We start from the raw sequence: 22,460 nt of genomic DNA on the forward strand, positions 1-22,460 counted from the left end.
GTATCGAGAGTAATATGTGCGTAGGGATCTCCGAACGGTAGATCCCTCGGAGGGTAGCACACAAAGGGACAAGTAGACGGACGCAACTCTAAGAACTCTCGGATAGCCGTAGGGGAAAATGTGATATCAACGCCTGCCGCCCTAGTGGTATAGGTGAGATCGTCTACTTTTACTAGGTTATTGCAAAATTCGGCACACAGACTTATATTTATAGGACTAGTACATTCGACAAGGTTCCTTAAGTTATAGTGGCCTATAACTTCTAAAGCGGAGGGGCATGACTTTAGAAAAAATGATCTATCTATGCAGGTAGTTCTAATGGCCTTATAGATAGTTGACTCAAACTTAATCCTAAGTTCATCTGTGGGAAACCTAGGGTCTGTGCTAGCATTGGAGGGTCCAGCACCAGTGTTTGTTCGTTTCCTACTGTATATATAAGAAAATATTCTAAGAACAAATAGGAGGACAAATTCTAGTAAAATTTTAGGAGGGAAAGAAATTTTACCGAGGAGCCATCGACAAATAAAGATATGACGACCTCGGTTGAATCGCAACAGCGTCTTCACCGCTAGAAAATTTGAATTAAAATACTTTCGCGCTGAGGTTCGGAGTGAACCTTGGCAAAAGAGAGAAGTTGGTGGTGCAAGGGTTGGGGGCGCTTGCTGCCCCTTATTTATAGGGGACTCCGGGCGCCCGGAGTAATTCCGGGCGCCCGGGGTTGATTTAGGGCGGGGCGCCCGGATCCCCTTCCGGGCGCCCTGGAGCGGAATACCAGGGGCGCCCGCCCCTGGTTTAGGATCTTTTTTTTTTTTTTTTTTTTTTTTTAATTCTGAAATTAATTTAAGTTTAAAAAATTTTGAAGTTAATTTTTGAATTTTGAAAATAATTTGAGTTTAAGAATTTTGAAGTTAATTTAAGTTTAAAAATAAAATTTTGAAAATAATTTTTAAGTTTAAAATTAAAAGTTTGAAAATAATTTTTAAGTTTAAAATTAAAATTTTTGAAAATAAATTTTAAGTTTAAAATTAAAATTTTGAAAATAATTTTTAAGTTTAAAATTAAATATTTTGAAATTGATTTTTAAGTTTAAAATTAAATTTTGAAAATGATTTTTAAGTTTAAAATTAAAATTTTGAAAGTAATTTTTAAGTTTAAAATTAAAATTTTCGAAATAAATTTTTGAGATTGATTTTTAAGTTTAAAATTAAATTTTGGAAATAATTTTTAAGTTTAAAATTAAAATTTTGAAAATAATTTTTAAGTTTAAAATTAAAATTTTTGAAATTGATTTTTAAGTTTAAAATTAAATTTTGAAAATAATTTTTAAGTTTAAAATTAAAATTTTGAAAGTAATTTTTAAGTTTAAAATTTAAATTTTCGAAATAAATTTTTGAGATTGATTTTTAAGTTTAAAATTAAATTTTGGAAATAATTTTTAAGTTTAAAATTAAAATTTTGAAAATAATTTTTAAGTTTAAAATTAAAATTTTTGAAATTGATTTTTAAGTTTAAAATTAAATTTTGAAAATAATTTTTAAGTTTAAAATTAAAATTTTGAAAATAATTTTTAAGTTTAAAATTAAAATTTTGAAAATAATTTTTAAGTTTAAAATTAAAATTTTGAAAATAATTTTTAAGTTTAAAAAAAATTTTGAAATTGATTTTTAAGTTTAAAATTAAATTTTGAAAATAATTTTTAAGCCTTATTCATCTCACCCGATCTATATTATCAATCAGGGAATCCTATGATTTTGTGAGATGAAATTAGATGATGGAGTTTTGGTTTAACGTGTGTTAGATTCAGATTTAGTTTTGGTTTCCACAAATAGGCATTCTTCGGATAAATTTCTAAGCTTGGTGAGTCACATGGACATCTTTAGAAGTAACCAACCTTTCGAAGTTTTCCGAATAGTCCTATCCACGGAACTTAGTACTAAATCTTGGTCTAACTGGTTAGGATTCGTTTAAGGGTAGCTTCGGTCAGTTCCACTTGGCCAAATGCACCAGATCGAAGCCATATCTTTCTAGACATGCGATGCCCAAGCTTCCCTAACGTACTATCATCCAAAAACTTCACCGGTACCATGAGTCAAGTTAAACTTGGTCTCTTTTTAACTAATCCTAATTACCCTGCCGGGTTAGTTTGTTTTGGGTTACCCTGTCGGGTAGGTTAGTTTTGGAGGTGCCGGCTATTCTGGAACCTCCCCCTGAATTATTGGCCATTAATTTAGATTTTTGGTTTGTGTCGATTCTTTTTATAGTTATAATCGACTTGGTGATAATCTAAATTTTGTTGAGTTTTGAATTTCGATTTTAAATTAGATTTATATTTTAGTTTTTGATCTGATTTATTCAAGTTTACATAATGTATTTTATCTTTAGGTATATAGAATTGATTAAGTCCTACTTGCGTAGTTAAGCACGCTTTCGGGACTCAAGCTTGTTTAGTTGCTTTGTGTTGGGTTAATAATGATTTAAAGGTTTTGTTTGAGTTTGACTTATATCCAAGTCCAGTTTTATTATAGCATGCCTTTTGGTTATTTAGAATTAAATCTAAATTTTTAGATCTTGTTGTGAATTTTTCCAACATTTCTTTTAACTTATTAATTTCATTTTTTAATGATAAATTCTCCTCCTCAAGTGTTTGATCTTGAGTTGGATTCGAATTTTTTGATTGTTCTTTGAGGTTTTGATTTTCCTCAAGAAGCGATTTATTTTCATTTTCTAATTTAACTAATTTTTTATTTAAACACGAGATAATTCTAAAGAATTTACGATTTAAGTTTAGGTATACCTCTTCGGAACCTTCGGAAACGAGTACGGACTCGTGGCTCAATTCGGGTTCGGACCCGTCTTCCGATTCCTCTGATTCATCTTCCGTTTCAGTTTCGCGAGCCATCAGCGCAAGGTGACTTTGGTGCTTTTGCTCTTCTCCCTCAGATTCGTCTGAAGAGGAGTCATCCCACGTTGCTTTGAGGGCTTTCTTCTTTGTTGACTTTGGTTTGTCAAGTTTCAATCTTGGGCATTCGTTCTTGTAGTGCCCCTTTTTGTTACATCCGAAACATGTAACATTTCTTAAATCGGCTGGCGAACTGATCTTCTGAAGATCCTTTTTGCTAAAGCTTTTCTTTCTCCTGGTGAACATTTTCCTTACCAGGTTCACCAGGTGTTCTTCGTCTTCAGAGTCTTGATCGGAATCTTCTTCGGATTCGGGTTTGTTCTTCTTTTCTTTAGAGGAACCTGCAAATAAAGCTACACCTTTCTCGACCCCGGCGTTAGTTTGCTCATGAAGCTCTAATTCACAAAAGAGTTCATCCAATTTTAATTTAGATAAATTTTTTGAAATTTTGTAGGCATCTACAATTGATGCCCACAAATTGTTTCGCGGAAAAGCATTTAACGCGTACCTGATTAAGTCTCGGTTCTCCATTTGGTGTCCTATCGCGTGGAGACCGTTGAGGATATCTTTGACCCTCGCGTGGAGCTGACTTGCCGTTTCTCCTTCCTGCATTTTTATGTTAAAAATTTTATTTAACAGCAAATCTCTTTTTGTTACCTTCGCGTCGCTTGTTCCTTCGTGCAGCTCGATCAATTTATCCCAAAGCTCCTTAGCGTTTTGATGCGGTCCGACCCGGTTCAGTTCTTCCCGTGTTAGTCCGCAGTGTAGAGTGTTGATGGCTTTGTTTTCAATTGATGCCTTTTTCTTTATATCATTTGTCCAGTCTTCAGGGTCTACTATGTTCCCGGAGTTGTCTACTGGAATTTTGTAAGCCCTTGTGACGCTCATCCATTGGTCGTAGTCTGTCTTCATGTAGTGTCACGCCCCAAAGAAGTCTCTGCCAGACAAAAATCCGACAGCATCTCCCCTGTACCGGTGACAATCTGAAGCATCACTACAAGCAAAATACATCAGCCACATGCGGCTGGAATATTTATATACACAACCACGCAGTTATAATAACAGCCCACACGGCTGGAATGAAACAATCACAACCACGCAGTTGTTATATATAAAACAGCCCACACGGCTGTACTAAAACACAGCGGAAAAACGAAAGAAAGCCCACACAAACCAAATAAATACAATGCATGCCGGCACGGCTTAAACACAAATACAACACCAAAACCATAAGATAGCCACATGGCTATACACAAATACAATGCCAAAAATAAGAAAAGAATATACAAAAGAAAACAAGCACGGTCTTCGGATGTGACGTAGGACCCGGCAGACAGGATACTCCGAGCGACACCAACCATCTACAGCTACCTGAAAACATAAATGTATACATGCGGTGGTGAGTATAGGTAACTCAGCGGGTAATAGAAAAGATAGTGCATGGTCCATAAACAACATGGAGATCACAAGTATACAGTCTCAGTAGGGAATAAAGAACATGATCATACTAACATATCCAACGAACACAACTACCAGTACCAGTCTATCCCACATGGTATAACGATCATAACTGACAAAATGATAAACACATACCCAATCTGGAAACGACACCTGGTACGATGATCAGTAAACTCACCGGATCTGCAACAGACATACCCGTGACACCTGTGCAATATAAATACGACTGCAAATACATGTAAAATAAATGACATGTATGCAGCATGACAACCATATGCAACAATCATATCGCAAACAAATGCAACATACCACAAACACATGCAACTAGTATCTACTAGGCATGTATGCAAATATATCTCCAAAGATGCACCGCGCGCCAAATGCAATGTGCATGCATGCTCCATGGTCACCCCCGCCACCTCTCTAGACACCACGACCCCTGTATGGCCGAGAGGCTTGGGTCCGTGACAAACCGTACTAGCCTCCAGAACATGCACCGCTATAGGCGGCCGAAGCGGACGGTCAGCTAAGTAGTTATATAACTACATAGCTAAGGGTCCTTGACCACTCACATCTCTAGCCCTCTGACTGCTGTACCCTCAAGACTCACTACTCCAGAGTGGTCGAGGCTGACAGAACACTGAGCGATTGAATAAGCGCGACAGGACTAGCTCCACTCCAAACTACCACTCTCCATCAGTGGCCGAATGGACGGCTATAAAAGACTGACAACCCTCTCAACTACAAGGGAGACGATAGTCGTCAGTATGCCATGAATGATGAACATGATGATATATATATATAGTCATGATACGGACACCGTCATCATCCATGCAACTCTAAATCCACCTAAGTGTCCCACAACATGAGTATAATCAGCATGATACCTCCATATATCCCACCAAACATATGTATATAACTACACATGTATAGTCAACCAAAAATCTCCAATAACCTCAACAGACACACCTACACAACCCCACGTGTACAATCAACATGTATCCTCCAGTAAAAACACATCAAATACGTGTATAAACCACAGACATACAATCAACACAACTCCAATCATCACACCGGACAGAAGTATACACGACATACGGATGGACAAGCCTCATATGAATACCACCAACGAAGTAACCCCTACCATACATACTCTACATGTACACAAATACCACAGAGTATAGATAATCCAAAGTGTAGACTGTATAAGAATTAAATAGATCATCACAAGGGTCAAGCATCGGTATCAAGCGGGAAAGCAACAAACGAACACGATATAAGATAAAGCATCCTAAACCATCATATAAAACCATGCACTAAACTCAATAAAAATCTACATAGAGGCAAGGAAGAAATACCCGCCTTTATCTGTCGACCGTGTCAGATAAATCAATCCCACTTCGAGACGCTCGTCCCGAATCCAAGTCCTGCGAATCACATGGTATATATATATAATGTTTAGCTAATCACATAATCAACAACAAACTAAACCCAAAACCTAATCCTACATCGATTAGGTAACCCTGTTTAGTTTCCACCCAATGATCCAAGTAGATGATAGGTCCATCCTTAAACTCCACTCTTTCTAAATCCAGCCCTAATCCACAATCACAATAACTCATCCAATCCACATCACACCACTCATAAATCTAAGCAAGCACAAACCCTACCATCCTTTAGAAACCAAATTTAGCAACATACTAATGCATCCAATAGAAATACCTCATTGGAACATCACTAACCTCGAGGTTTAGCAACATTTCAGCAGCTCACATTCAGCCAAAATCGCCCGGAAGTTACAAAAGGGCACCTACACACAAATTCTTCCAAATAATCAATCCAAAACCCAATTGTGCAGCAAAGAATTGCTGAAACCTTAATCCACAGCACATAATTCACCTTAACAGAACCTTACCTCAATCCACATCAATGAAGAAGAAGAAGAACTCAGCCCCCGGAAGCTAGGGTATAGCTTCAAGAAGTGGAATTCGCAATGACCAGCAACAGGCAAGTCCACAGCACACTGATCCTTTGCTTCCTCTAATCCAGGACAGGAAGATCATCACAAACAAACCCAATTAGACAAGATCTTTGAAGCTTCATGATTCTAAACCAAAAACCTACCTTGATCGGGTGTTTCCAAATGGCGTCGGCACTTCAATCCGGCTGATGTAGAGCAATCGGTCACTCTCCAGCAAACAAGTTGATGAGGAGGAACCATCGATCGATCAGGAATGCGAGTCAAGGCCCCTCGCTGTGCCCTAGATTCGGACCCCGTCGATCGCATGCCCTAGATCAACCCAAAGACGACCGCTTAGCCGGAGGTGGCTGATACTGTCAAGATCCGACCACTCTTTCCCTCCTGGCGACGCGACGAGGCCGAGATCGCTAGGGAAGCCGTCGGCGTCGGGTCATCCGCGCGCGCGAGAGAAAGAACAGAGGATCGCAAGAGGGAGAACGACAACTGCTCTCACACAACCGATGGAATCTTTGCCCTAACCTCACGCGAAGGAAGATGGCCGGCGATCGTGAGCTCGGCGTCGATGAGGTGAGAAATCGCTGGAGAAGGGTTGGGGCAGATGAGTTGTCGGGGAAGAGAAGGCTTCGGCGATAACGGGGAGAAAGAATCGGGAAATTTTAGGAATTTAAAACTTAGGTAAGTTAATTAACCGCTAAGTTTATTTCTCAATCAACTCCTATTTAAGCGGTATTCCAAACAGGCCCCGCTTAACCCCACCGATTCATCTCCCCAAAATGATTCATACGGACTCCGTTTAAATCCCGAAAAATTTCTAAAAATTCCCGAAAAATCCAATAAGATTTTTCATCCAATAACATTTATTATTTATTTTGTGATATCTTACATTCTCCCCCACTAATAAAAATTTGGTCCCCAAATTTACTGGTCAACTCAGGGATCTTCATCCAATGAAAACCTCCAAGCAACATACTCGCATACCACTCTATCCAAGTATGATGAACAAATCTCCAACCATAAAGAATGACTCTGTGGGTTATGAGCTCACCCTACTTTCGCTACTCTCACACTACTGTCTAACCAACTGTGGCTAAATCAACTACCCCTGAAATCCAAAATCTATTATCAATAGATCCTCCAACACCAATATAAATCGCTCAAACTATCCATCAGTCTGAGCTGAAAATCTATACTAAAACAAAGCTCTGAACTCAAAATCTGCTATATCCACAGTCAAAATCATGATGTGAAATCACATATCTCCATCCAATACCACACTTAGAGATATACCATGAGGTTTGGTAATCTCTCTACAGTATACTACTCGATCCAAAAGAATCTGTCCTACAAATCCATAGCTAGGGAGCATAGTCCTCAACAAATCAATGATTACCCAACACACCATATCCTCTCCATATCTTGGGTAATCTCACAACAAAGTCCGTCAAAACATACTCTCAATTCCGTTTTAATATCCAAATCAACGGAGGCAATCCTACTAACATCTGATGTTCAGCCTCCACTTGCTGACATACTAGACATCAAGCTATAAAATCCGCACTGTCTTCCTTCATGTCGTTCCACCAATAAAAATGCTCCAATCTCTATACATCATATATCTCAAATCCAAATCGAGTTGTTTCCTGCAGTAACTTCCCCTGGATAAGAAGTGATTCGGAAACACAGATAATCTCCCATGGAAATCAAATAATCTCATTCCCATCACACGAGAATTCTCAATACTAGCACGAGACTACTCCGCTCATGCTATATCGGAACTGCACCCACTCCCAGATACGATACATCTGTGTAGAGTACAAATCCGTCTACACTAGAAAGCATAACTAAGACGATGCAGTTAACAACTTTTCATCCAACTCCCAAAACAGATCTCGTAAGCATCCGTCCAGGAAAGTTCTATTTCCTTCCTAGATAGTCCAGTCAACTGCATAATGCTAGAGAAAACCCTCAACTAATCTCCGATAATATCCAGCCAGACCACGAAAGGAACAGCGAACCTCCAGTATGGACTACGCCTACTCCCAACTGATAACAGCCTCTATCTCCTATGGATCCACCGATATCCTCTTACTGTTCACCACGTGTCCTAGTAATCTCACAGAAGACAATTATAATACGTACTACTAAACTTCACATATAGATATTCCCGTCGAAACATCTCTAGAACTATGCGAAGATAGTGTACGTAATCCACATCGGATCGGGAATAGATCACAACATCGTCAATGAAGATAATGAAATCTAATCCAAACGCCCTAGGAATACCAAATACATCAAGTCCATGAAAACATCTAGGCACGGTATGCCTAAATGGTAACACCAAGGACTCATAATATCTGTACAAGTACACTCAACCGTAAGATCTCCAACAGCAAACCTATGATCGGATCACCAACAACAAATCGTCAAATCCATAAATATCACAAACATATCACTCCATGTCACTATCAACATCAAACACCATATAATAGATCATCAAGTCAAATATCCACTAATAGATCATCAAAAGACAATCTATCACCACACCTGATCTCCCAATATCCACCAATCTCCAATCATCCTCAACTCAATCAATCATACCAGACAGTCCCCTAAACAAAGATAGAGTAAAAAGGAAAGCATCCAACCCTCAACACCTACTGCCAACAAACTAAATGTATCCCAAAAAGTCTGGCAAATCTCATCACTCATCCTTTCTAATAATCAAATATCAATAGTAAATGACTGTCAATCCAACGTCAAAGGGTCACATAATCTCCTGACTAAGAGTCTACCCATCAAGAGAGTATCTCCACCACCCTCATAATCATCCTATATATGTCCCTCGACAAATGCTGATAAAAAGTCAAACCCTCTAATATGAGATATAGACCACAAGATCTGGTAAAATGATCACGTGGTTAAGGTCTTGAACCACCTGATAAAGACAATGTTAGCTGAGTCGTCTAACCATTGTCGTATACTCCATCATACTGTGATTGCTCCACCCTGAGGTTTAGCAACCTCCAGTATCGAGCAATGAACACAAAGATAGAATAACGCTACAACAAAATAGTTGATCAAAATATCTGTCAATCGATGCTCTACCCCTCGAAGATCATCATCTGAAATTATACCTAGTTACGGTCGGACCTCCTAGGTATTACTCAACTAGCACCACTTCCTCCGCACCATTGCGGGGTATATATCACTAGGTACATCATGGATATCTTATTATATCCAAAAGTCCCATGAGTCAGGATCTCCCATGGAACATCGTTAGGCGAGTCGACTGATCATCGCCTTATAATCTATCATGCTAACGAAGAAGTAGAGAACTACTCTCTCTCCAAACACCTCAAGGAAATCACTAAGTGATGACCTGATCTCCAAAGACATTCTCTGCTTCTTCCTTCACGTGGTACCGGATCACGTAAAGGTTAAGCAGCTAACTTCAACTCTCTCATGTCAGTACAAATCATATATCCAAATGTACTCTCCAACTCATACACCCTAATAATGGATGTATCTCATAAGTGTTAAGCAGATAGCTTTACACTTTTTTCCACATCAGTGGAGGTATCATATTCGAATGTACCTTCTAAGTCAATCAACTAGGTACAGACAGTCCATGGTCAAAGTCCTCATGGAATAGGATACGACAATCCTCTACAAGCTGACCAAGCCGACAATGGTATATGGCTAACTCAGTCCTTCCCATGACTGTACAAGTCATGTACTCAAGTATGTATCTCCCAAATGTCTAACCAAGTATGAAACATCCCAAAGATAGGAATCTCTAAAAATAGAGTAAGTCAGCCCTCTACTGGTCGGACCAATAAAATAAATCGGTCAACTACTATCCAATCCAACAAGAGTAAATCAATCATCCACTGCTGAAACTAAGGTAAATCGATACCCAACTACAAATGTTAACCAGGGTAAATCAGTCCACGGTCCTCTACAGACCTAACAAAAAAGAATCTAAAATAATCCTCTACTAACCGAACTAACAGGAGCACAAAGCCAACTAAGGTAAGTCAAACCATAATTACACAAGTCAACCGTAAATCAATCCCAAACTAACTAAACCCATAAGAGTACACCGGTACTCTACTAACTATGTCATCATGAGTATACAGATATCCACCACTACCCAGCTAATAATAACAGAGACGGGTATGTGACTCTAACTCAACCAACTAGTAATAGCATACACTAAAACCACCGATAGTATGATATGACGAATCCCCTGAGACTGTAAATCCTTGATCTCCAGTAGGTCAACCGTGATCAGTGATTGACCCAACACATGCAATGCATGCTACAAACAAATAGGCAGGTACTAACAAGAGAGTACTAACACATGTCAAAACTAACTATCATGGACAACAGTACATATACCAACAGAAATGTATGATAGCAATATGCAAACATACCTCCTATAGCCTGGAGATGTCCTGCTGCTGCCTGGTCCCAAAACCCGAAAAGTCACATCAGGAAAATCGAAATACGAAATCCAAAACACGAATAATAGGCATCGAACCTGCGCTGATACCAAAAATTGGTATCAAATAAATCTCGAAAAACCAGAACACATAGCAAGACAGGTATCGAACCTCGCTCTGATACCAAAAATTGTCACGCCCCAAAGAAGTCTCTGCCAGACAAAAATCCGACAGCATCTCCCCTGTACCGGTGACAATCTGAAGCATCACTACAAGCAAAATACATCAGCCACATGCGGCTGGAATATTTATATACACAACCACGCAGTTATAATAACAGCCCACACGGCTGGAATGAAACAATCACAACCACGCAGTTGTTATATATAAAACAGCCCACACGGCTGTACTAAAACACAGCGGAAAAACGAAAGAAAGCCCACACAAACCAAATAAATACAATGCATGCCGGCACGGCTTAAACACAAATACAACACCAAAACCATAAGATAGCCACATGGCTATACACAAATACAATGCCAAAAATAAGAAAAGAATATACAAAAGAAAACAAGCACGGTCTTCGGATGTGACGTAGGACCCGGCAGACAGGATACTCCGAGCGACACCAACCATCTACAAGCTACCTGAAAACATAAATGTATACATGCGGTGGTGAGTATAGGTAACTCAGCGGGTAATAGAAAAGATAGTGCATGGTCCATAAACAACATGGAGATCACAAGTATACAGTCTCAGTAGGGAATAAAGAACATGATCATACTAACATATCCAACGAACACAACTACCAGTACCAGTCTATCCCACATGGTATAACGATCATAACTGACAAAATGATAAACACATACCCAATCTGGAAACGACACCTGGTACGATGATCAGTAAACTCACCGGATCTGCAACAGACATACCCGTGACACCTGTGCAATATAAATACGACTGCAAATACATGTAAAATAAATGACATGTATGCAGCATGACAACCATATGCAACAATCATATCGCAAACAAATGCAACATACCACAAACACATGCAACTAGTATCTACTAGGCATGTATGCAAATATATCTCCAAAGATGCACCGCGCGCCAAATGCAATGTGCATGCATGCTCCATGGTCACCCCCGCCACCTCTCTAGACACCACGACCCCTGTATGGCCGAGAGGCTTGGGTCCGTGACAAACCGTACTAGCCTCCAGTACATGCAGCGCTATAGGCGCCCGAAGCGGACGGTCAGCTAAGTAGTTATATAACTACATAGCTAAGGGTCCCTGACCACTCACATCCCTAGCCCTCTGACAACTGTACCCTCAAGACTCACTACTCCAGAGTGGTCGAGGCTGACAGAACACTGAGCGGCGGAGTAAGCGTGATAGGACTAGCTCCACTCCAAACTACCACTCTCCATCAGTGGCCGAATGGACGGCTATAAAAGACTGACAACCCTCTCAACTACAAGGGAGACGATAGTCGTCAGTATGCCATGAATGATGAACATGATGATATATATATATAATCATGATACGGACACCGTCATCATCCATGCAACTCTAAATCCACCTAAGTGTCCCACAACATGAGTATAAACATCATGATACCTCCATATATCCCACCAAACATATGTATATAACTACACATGTATAGTCAACCAAAAATCTCCAATAACCTCAACAGACACACCTACACAACCCCACGTGTACAATCAACATGTATCCTCCAGTAAAAACACATCAAATACGTGTATAAACCACAGACATACAATCAACACAACTCCAATCATCACACCGGACAGAAGTATACACGACATACGGATGGACAAGCCTCATATGAATACCACCAACGAAGTAACCCCTACCATACATACTCTACATGTACACAAATACCACAGAGTATAGATAATCCAAAGTGTAGACTGTATAAGAATTAAATAGATCATCACAAGGGTCAAGCATCGGTATCAAGCGGGAAAGCAACAAACGAACACGATATAAGATAAAGCATCCTAAACCATCACATAAAACCATGCACTAAACTCAATAAAAATCTACATAGAGGCAAGGAAGAAATACCCGCCTTTATCTGTCGACCGTGTCAGATAAATCAATCCCACTTCGAGACGCTCGTCCCGAATCCAAGTCCTGCGAATCACATGGTATATATATATAATGTTTAGCTAATCACATAATCAACAACAAACTAAACCCAAAACCTAATCCTACGTCGATTAGGTAACCCTATTTAGTTTCCACCCAATGATCCAAGTAGATGATAGGTCCATCCTTAAACTCTACTCTTTCTAAATCCAGCCCTAATCCACAATCACAATAACTCATCCAATCCACATCACACCACTCATAAATCTAAGCAAGCACAAACCCTACCATCCTTTAGAAACCAAATTTAGCAACATACTAATGCATCCAATAGAAATACCTCATTGGAACATCACTAACCTCGAGGTTTAGCAACATTTCAGCAGCTCACATTCAGCCAAAATCGCCCAGAAGTTACAAAAGGGCACCTACACACAAATTCTTCCAAATAATCAATCCAAAACCCAATTGTGCAGCAAAGAATTGCTGAAACCTTAATCCACAGCACATAATTCACCTTAACAGAACCTTACCTCAATCCACATCAATGAAGAAGAAGAAGAACTCAGCCCCCGGAAGCTAGGGTATAGCTTCAAGAAGTGGAATTCGCAATGACCAGCAACAGGCAAGTCCACAGCACACTGATCCTTTGCTTCCTCTAATCCAGAATAGGAAGATCATCACAAACAAACCCAATTAGACAAGATCTTTGAAGCTTCATGATTCTAAACCAAAAACCTACCTTGATCGGGTGTTTCCAAATGGCGTCGGCACTTCAATCCGGCTGATGTAGAGCAATCGGTCACTCTCCAGCAAACAAGTTGATGAGGAGGAACCATCGATCGATCAGGAATGCGAGTCAAGGCCCCTCGCTGTGCCCTAGATTCGGACCCCGTCGATCGCATGCCCTAGATCAACCCAAAGACGACCGCTTAGCCGGAGGTGGCTGATACTGTCAAGATCCGACCACTCTTTCCCTCCTGGCGACGCGACAAGGCCGAGATCGCTAGGGAAGCCGTCGGCGTCGGGTCATCCGCGCGCGCGAGAGAAAGAACAGAGGATCGCAAGAGGGAGAACGACAACTGCTCTCACACAACCGATGGAATCTTTGCCCTAACCTCACGCGAAGGAAGATGGCCGGCGATCGTGAGCTCGGCGTCGATGAGGTGAGAAATCGCTGGAGAAGGGTTGGGGCAGATGAGTTGTCGGGGAAGAGAAGGCTTCGGCGATAACGGGGAGAAAGAATCGGGAAATTTTAGGAATTTAAAACTTAGGTAAGTTAATTAACCGCTAAGTTTATTTCTCAATCAACTCCTATTTAAGCGGTATTCCAAACAGGCCCCGCTTAACCCCACCGATTCATCTCCCCAAAATGATTCATACGGACTCCGTTTAAATCCCGAAAAATTTCTAAAAATTCCCGAAAAATCCAATAAGATTTTTCATCCAATAACATTTATTATTTATTTTGTGATATCTTACATGTAGACTTCCATTCTCCTCTTCCAGTACGAAAAGTCATCCCCGTTGAATAGGGGAGGACGTACTGTGCTGAAGCCTTCTTGTTGAGACATCTTATCCTGCACACACTAAATTAACTGGAAAAAAAAATCTCAAGACTTCGTCTTGGATTAGCAGTGCGGGAGAAATAGAAACTCTAAGTTGGTGTTGCACCAATTTAGATTTTAAATGCAACGGGAAAAAAAAATCTTCCAAAAAGATAATAATATCAGTTTGGAATTGTTTTTAAAAAATGATCTCACCCCCTGTCTGATTGGTGGTTGCACCAAATCAGAGCGGTACCTGCTCTGATACCACTTGTAGGACCGTTAGATTCGATAGAGGGGGTGAATATCGATTCGAAAATCTCGAGTTAAAACGCAGCGGAAAAGTAAAGAAGTAAAGAGATGAACACTGTTGATTTTTACTTCGTTCGGAGCCTGTGACGACTCCTACTCGAAGGCCCGTACTCCTTGAGTACTTTCGTTGGGCAATTCACTAGCAATTCGGATGATTACAATTTACGTACAAATATTGCTAATGAAAAGAAGGAAAACAAAGCTATCCGACAAATAATGAATTAAAAAAGGAACCGGAGTAAGTCGTCGGAGCTTTGTGAACGTTGTTGGAGCGCAGAGCAGCAGAGTGATTGGACTCAGAGTTCTCAGAAGACAGATATGTTGAAGCTCCTGCCTGGGGCTTCTTTTATATGCTGCTCCGGGCGCCTGGATCCCTTCCGGGCGCCTGGAATGTGACGTAACACTCCCAACCAGCATGCTCCAAGTGTCAACGTCGTCCTGGGGATAAAACTTGCCTCCGGGCGCTCGGATCCCTTCCGGGCGCCCGGACTTCCGGGCGCCCAGAGCCATTCCGGGCGCCCGGACCCTCACTGTTCCCTACCTGCAAAACAGTGTTAGTCCGAGGCAAATAAACATCCTGTAAAACAAATGGTTAGCACAGTTAAAGTTCAACAGATTAGATAAAGAGAGTATGAATTAGATTCCGTCTTTCCGAGACCGGAATCTAGTCACAATCTCGACTTAGACATCCGAAATGGATCTAAGCCGGGTCGACGCCTAATGTCCCCTTCCCGGGAACGCGTCCTCACAGTCACTCCCCTCCAGTGACTTACCTCACTTACCTGCCAGACGTCCGGTCAGCCCGTCGACCCGTCTGGACTTCATGCCAAGCGTCCGGTCAGCCCGTCGACCCGCTTGGACTTTTCGCCAAGCGTCCGGTCAGCCCGTCGACCCGCTTGGACTTCTCGCCAGCTATCCGGTCAGCCCGTCGACCTAGCTGGACTTCTTGCCAAGCGTCCGGTCAGCCCGTCGACCCGCTTGGACTTCTCGCCAGCTATCCGGTCAGCCCGTCGACCTAGCTGGACTTTTCCTGCACACTTGATAAAAGTGTCAGACAACAACACAACTAACTTAACCTATTTGTCATTCATCAAAACCTGAGTTAGACCGTTTAGTGCTACCCGCACCAACAGATACGGGAGCCACTGATTATGTCTGTAATTTATTGCAGGGGTTCTTGGAAACTCGACGACTACATGAAGGGGAAATCACCGTCTACATGGGTAATGCTACGAGAGTGGCGGTTGTTGTAGTGGGAGATGCTTATTTATCTTTTGATAGCAATAAAACATTGATTTTGAGAAATTGTCTTTACGTGCCATGTTTTAGAAAGAACTTGATTTCAGTTTCTAAATTATTTATGGATGGATATTCTGTTTCTTTTGATGACAAAGTAGTTGTCAAGAAAAATAGGGTGGTTATCTGTTCTGGTATGTTGGTTGACAATTTGTACACTCTTAATCCAATAACTTCCATGATGCAACAAATGGAAATTAGTAACACATCTTCTAATTCTAATAAGAGAAAGCAACCTTCGAAAATGAATCAAACATATCTTTGGCATCTAAGGCTAGGTCATATTAACTTGAGTAGGATTCAAACGTTAATAGCCGATGGACCTTTGGCTTCATTGGTGATGGAAAACTTTCCAACCTACGAATCTTGCTTGGAAGGAAAAATGACCAAGAAACCTTTTAAGGCACAGGGGTATAGAGCCAAAGAAGTGTTAGAATTGGTTCATTCTAATTTGTGTGGACCTATGACTATCCAGTCGAGAGGTGGTTACGAATATTTTGTCTCTTTTATAGATGACTATTAGAGATATGGGTACATTTACTTGATGCGCCGCAAGTCTAAGTGCTTTGATAAGTTCAAAGAGTACAAGGCTGATGTGGAGAAATGTCATGGTAAAAGTATCAAGACACTACAGTAAGATCGTGGTGGAGAGTACCTCTTAGGAGAGTTTAGGAATTACTTATCAAAGGTCAGGATTCAATCCCAACTGTCTGCACCTGGTACACTCTAACAGAATGGTGTGGTGGAACGAAGGAATATGACTCTTATGAAAATGGTTAGATCAATGATGAGTTATTTAGAATTACCAAATTCGTTTTGGGGATATGCTCTGGAAACGACGGCATATATTCTGAACTTGGTACCTTCTAAGTCAATACCCTCTACTCCCACAGAATTATGGAATGGGTGTAAGCCTAGTCTAAGACACATTCAGATTTGGGGTAGTCAAACACATGTGCAGAAGGGAGATGCTGATAAGTTGGAATCACGTACAGAAGTTCACTTGTTTGTGGGTTATCCTAAAGGAACGAAAGGTGGTTTGTTTTATAGTCCCAAAGATCAGAAGGTCATTATTAACACTAATGCTCAATTTTTGGAAGAGGATTATGTAATGAACCACAAGCCCATGAGTATAATTATTCTTGAAGAAATAAGAGAGGACACGTCTAATTTAGTACCAACAGTACAAGATGAGATACCACAAGAGACTGCAACACGTGTCACAAATGATGCACAATTATAGGTAGTGCTTCATCGTAGTGGGAGGGTTGTTCGACAACCTGATAGATTCATGTTTTTGGGAGAGTCTTCGGACTTGATCCCTCGTGAACATGAATCTGATCCCTGGATATATGATGAAGCACTCCAAGATAAAGATACAACATCTTGGCAAAGTGCAATGAACTCTGAAATAGAATCTATGTATTCTAATCAAGTCTGGGAGCTTGTAGAACCACCAAATTGTAAGGATATAGGTTGCTAAACACGCAAACGCGCAGCGGAAAAACCTATTTCCTCCAGAAGATCCATGCGAAGGGAAACATAATCTTATACTAAGTTAGATCGAAAGACATGATAGAGTTATACCTTTGAAGCATGCTCACGATCTCCTGACAGCTCGGATCACAGCACGATCAAGCGTTCGTGCCTCTACGGTATCCACACGAACAAGCCTTGCCTTTGTTTGTCTCACAAACTCAACAAGATGGAGAAGAACACACAAAGGTTGTGCTAGCAACCTCAATTGTATGTTTCGGCCAAGCATGGGGAAGGAGGAAGAAGAAGAATGCCAAGGGTCTCAAATTGAAAAACTCTACAAAAAATATCATCCAAATGATATTTATAACCACCCATGGAATATCAAGAGTCTCCACCCTTTCATCGTCTAATCCAATGGCTCAAAATCAACCATTCAATCTAATGGTTCAATTTTGACCATTCATCTTCTTGGTGAACTCAAGTTCACCCAATAAGTCTAACCCATTGATTCCCTTGCAATTGAACTCAATCCAACAATTGGATCCCTTTGAGTCTAACTCAATGAGTCAAATTCGGATTACACTTAATCCAATGATCCGTCATATGAACCTCTCTCCATATCTACTTGTTCTTTGTGTGTGACCCTGTAGGATCTCGTAACGTTGGCAATGTAACGGCCCGCCCCTTCCTGCTCAAGTTGACGGGGGTTACCTATTCCCTTATCTTATCTTACTTACTTGTTAATAATCTTTTCTACTTAAACAGCGGAAGTCTTGTATATAATGTTGGTTGCTACTCGGAAAACCTAATGGTTCCACTGTACAAAATTTTTGTACAAAGGTCTGAACCTTTTCCTAGCTACCATGTGTTCTTTTAAATTAAACTTGGATCGCCTGCGGAACTTAACACGTTTGATCCAAAATTTAATCTATTTGTTCTTTTAGGTTTTGACTTGGATCTCCTGCGGAACTTAACACGTTCGATCCAAATCACCTAAGTTATTAATTCCATTAAATATTAATTTCCAAAATTGATTCCCAGTACTGACGTGGCGAGGCACATGACCTTCTTGGATATGGGAGCAACCACCACCGACTAGACAAAACCTTTTAAGGAAAGCTAATATTTAATTTCCTAAAATAACTTTAGGTTAACTGAAATGAACAATCAAATCACAAGGAAAAGAAAAACAAAGAACACAATATCAAAAACAAATTCGAAATACTAAAAACGTATGCCTCTTGTATTTGGTATTATTTCCAAAAATAACTAGTATGATGCGGAAAGGAAAAATACTAGTTATACCTTTTAGAAAGACCTCTTGATCTTCTACCGTATTCCTCTTCTAATCTCGGACGTTGTGTGGGCAACAATCTTCCGAGACAAGAACCACCAAACCACCTTCTTCTTCTTTCCTTCAAGTTTCGGCCAAGCAAGACTTTCAAAGGAAGAAGATCCTTTTCCACCAACCAAGCTCCAAGGGATGCAAGCTTTCTCTCCTTCTTCTCCAAGCTAAGATCCGGCCACCACTTGATCTCCAAGAGAAAAGAAGGTTTCGGCCACAAAGATGGAGAGAAGAGAAAGGGAAGGGCCGGCCACACCAAGGAAGAAAAGAGGGAGAAAAATAATAGAGTTGTTCACTATGAAGCCTCCTTAACCCCCTCTTTTATAATCCTTTGTCTTGGCAAATAAGAAAAATTTAATAAAAACTTTCTTAATTCTTTTTCCATTGAAAAGGAAAATTTATTTAAATAAAAATAATTTTCTTTTCATCATGATAATGGCCGGCCACCTTTAATCCCTTAATCAAGGAAATTTTAATTCACACAAGAATTAAAACTTCCTAATTTGCTTCCGAAAATTTATAAAAATTTCTCAAATAATTTTTCTCTTCATGGTGGTTAATAAAAAGGAAATTTTATAAATTAAAATATTTCTTTTAAACATGTGGATAAAAAGAAAGTTATCTCTAAAAAATTAAAATCTCTTTCAATCTACAAATAAGGAAAGATATCAAATCTTTTCTTAATCTTTTGTAGAAACTTATAAAAGAGAATATTTAATTTTTAAACTCTCTTTTAAATCATGAACATGGTTAAAAAGGAAAGTTTTCTTAAAATTTAAAATCCACCTTTTAATCAACAAATAAGGAAAGATTTCAAATTTTAAACTCTCTTTTAAACATGTAGATGATTTACAAATAAGGAAAGTTTTTACCAAAAATTAAAACCATCCTTTTAATCTACAAATAAGGAAAGAGATTAATCTCTTCTCTTAATCTTTTGTAGAAAGCTATAAAAGGAAATTTTTTAATTTTTAAACTCTCTTTAAAATCATGATATCCACATAAGAAATAATTTTAATAAAAATCCTTTTTAATATTCTTGTGGCCGACCACCTAAGCTTGGGACCAAAGCTTTGGCCGGCCACCAACTTGGCTCATCCATTTGGTCATGGCCGGCCCTAGCTTGGGTTCCAAGCTAGCTTGGCCGGCCCCTTTGGATGGGTAAGAAGGTGGGTATGTGGTGGGTATAAATCTCTATATACAAGAGGCTACGGTAGGGACCGAGAGGAGGAATTGGTTTTGGTCTCCCGATAAAATTAAGAATCCCGTGTTCGCCCCGAACTCACAACTTAATTTTATCAATAATAATTCATTCCACTAGAGAACTATTATTGAACTACTGCACCAATCCCAAATTATATTTTGGGCTCCTTCTTATTATGAGTGTGTTAGTCTCCCTGTGTTTAAGATAACAAATGTCCACTAATTAAGTAAGTTACTGACAACACACTTAATTAATATCTGGCTCCAAGAGTAGTACCACTCAACTTCATCGTCATGTCGGACTAAGTCCACCTGCAGGGTTTAACATGACAATCTTTATGAGCTCCTCTTGGGGACATTCTCAACCTAGATTACTAGGACACAGTTTCCTTCTATAATCAACAACACACACTATAAGTGATATCATTTCCCAACTTATCGGGCTTATTGATTTATCGAACTAAATCTCACCCATTGATAAATTAAATAAATAAATATCAAATATATGTGCTTGTTATTATATTAGGATTAAGAGCACACACTTCCATAATAATTGAGGTCTTTGTTCCTTTATAAAGTCAGTATAAAAGAAACGACCTCTAATGGTCCTACTCAATACACTCTAAGTGTACTAGTGTAATTATATAGTTAAGATAAACTAATACCCAATTACACTACGACCTTCCAATGGTTTGTTGCTTTCCATTTTGGTCGTGAGCTACTGTTTATAATTTATAAGGTACTGATAACATGATCCTCTGTGTGTGACACCACACACCATGTTATCTACAATATAAATTAATTGAACAACTATATTTATCAAAAATGTAGACATTTGACCAATGTGATTCTTATTTCTAGATAAATGTTTATACCAAAAGCTAGGCTTTTAGTATACATCCTAACATATAATATATATATATATATTTTATTTTTAATAACTTTTCTTTACTTTTCAACTCATCATTTCATCTACCTAGCATATAAAATCACATAACATGCTTAACATGAATTTAGGCCATAATACTAATAAGCATGATGAAATACCATAGTGTCATGAAAACAACAATCATAAGCATGTTTCTTATTAAATAAAAGCAGGTCTTTTTTTTCCTTTAGCCGAGTCACTAACACACACATCCTTCTTGCCCCTCCTGCTGCTCCCTTAGTACATCCATTCCTTGCCTTTATCTGTGGTACAAGGAAAGTAAGCTATGAGCACACGAGGCTCAGTAAGATCCTTCCTACTCACAAAAACCGTAAAGCATAGCATAATCATAAGGCATAAAGCATAAAGACAACTCACCATATCATGTATAGAAGCATCATATCGTAACATAATCGTAAGGTATCATGGCATATCATAACATAATCATAAGTGCATCTTGACATATCATAACATAATCATAAGTATCATGACATATCATGGCATAATCATAAAGTGCATCATGATATATCATAACATAATCATAAGCATCATGGCATATCATGGCATAATCATAAAGTGCATCTTGACATATCATAACATAATCATAAGTATATGCGAGATGATTTTCAAAAACATGTATCATGAAAATATATAGAACATGTCTTTTGAAAACTTATTACATACATACTTAAACATAATCTCAACATGATTAGGGCCCCAGCTTGTACCACATACATAAATGCGCGCGTCCTATGTAGGTCCAAGGTAGCAAGTCTTGAACCCTACAAGGCATACATACTAGGCCCGTTTCTTAGTCCAACGACCTAGGGGCACTTAGGAGCCCATCCCTAACGAGGCCCGTTTCTTAGTCCATCGACCCCGGGGCGCTTATGGAGCCCACCCTTGGTACAAGCCATATAAAGTAAAGTAGCATGTCATACATATCATGGTTCTTATCATTTCATGCATATCATATTTCTTAACGTATCATAACATACATAATTTTGGGCACACAGCTCATCATAATAGCATGCATGATTTGAGCACACAACACATCATCAATACATGCATAGTTTGGGCACACAGCTCATCATAATAGCATGCATAATTTGGGCACACAGCACATCATAAAGGCATGCAGGGTTTGGGCACATAGCACATCATACAAGCATGCATAAATTGGGCACATAGCCCATCATAAGGGTCATCATCATGCATAGGTCATAAGCATACTTAAATAAGCATAGAAGCATGGCATATTCTTATCATATCATGAAGTATCGCATTTGTGACACATAGGAAATCATAATTAGGTCTCCTACCCTAATATCATGTAGTGGCCGAACCATGTAGTTGTAGACAAGGTTAGCAATCAACATAAAAGCATGTGAACCCTAAACCATTATCTTATCATATATCATAAGGAACATCTTGAACATGTTTAGTTTGGG

This window comes from Zingiber officinale, chromosome 10A, assembly GCF_018446385.1.
Source record: "Zingiber officinale cultivar Zhangliang chromosome 10A, Zo_v1.1, whole genome shotgun sequence".
NCBI lineage: Eukaryota > Viridiplantae > Streptophyta > Magnoliopsida > Zingiberales > Zingiberaceae > Zingiber > Zingiber officinale.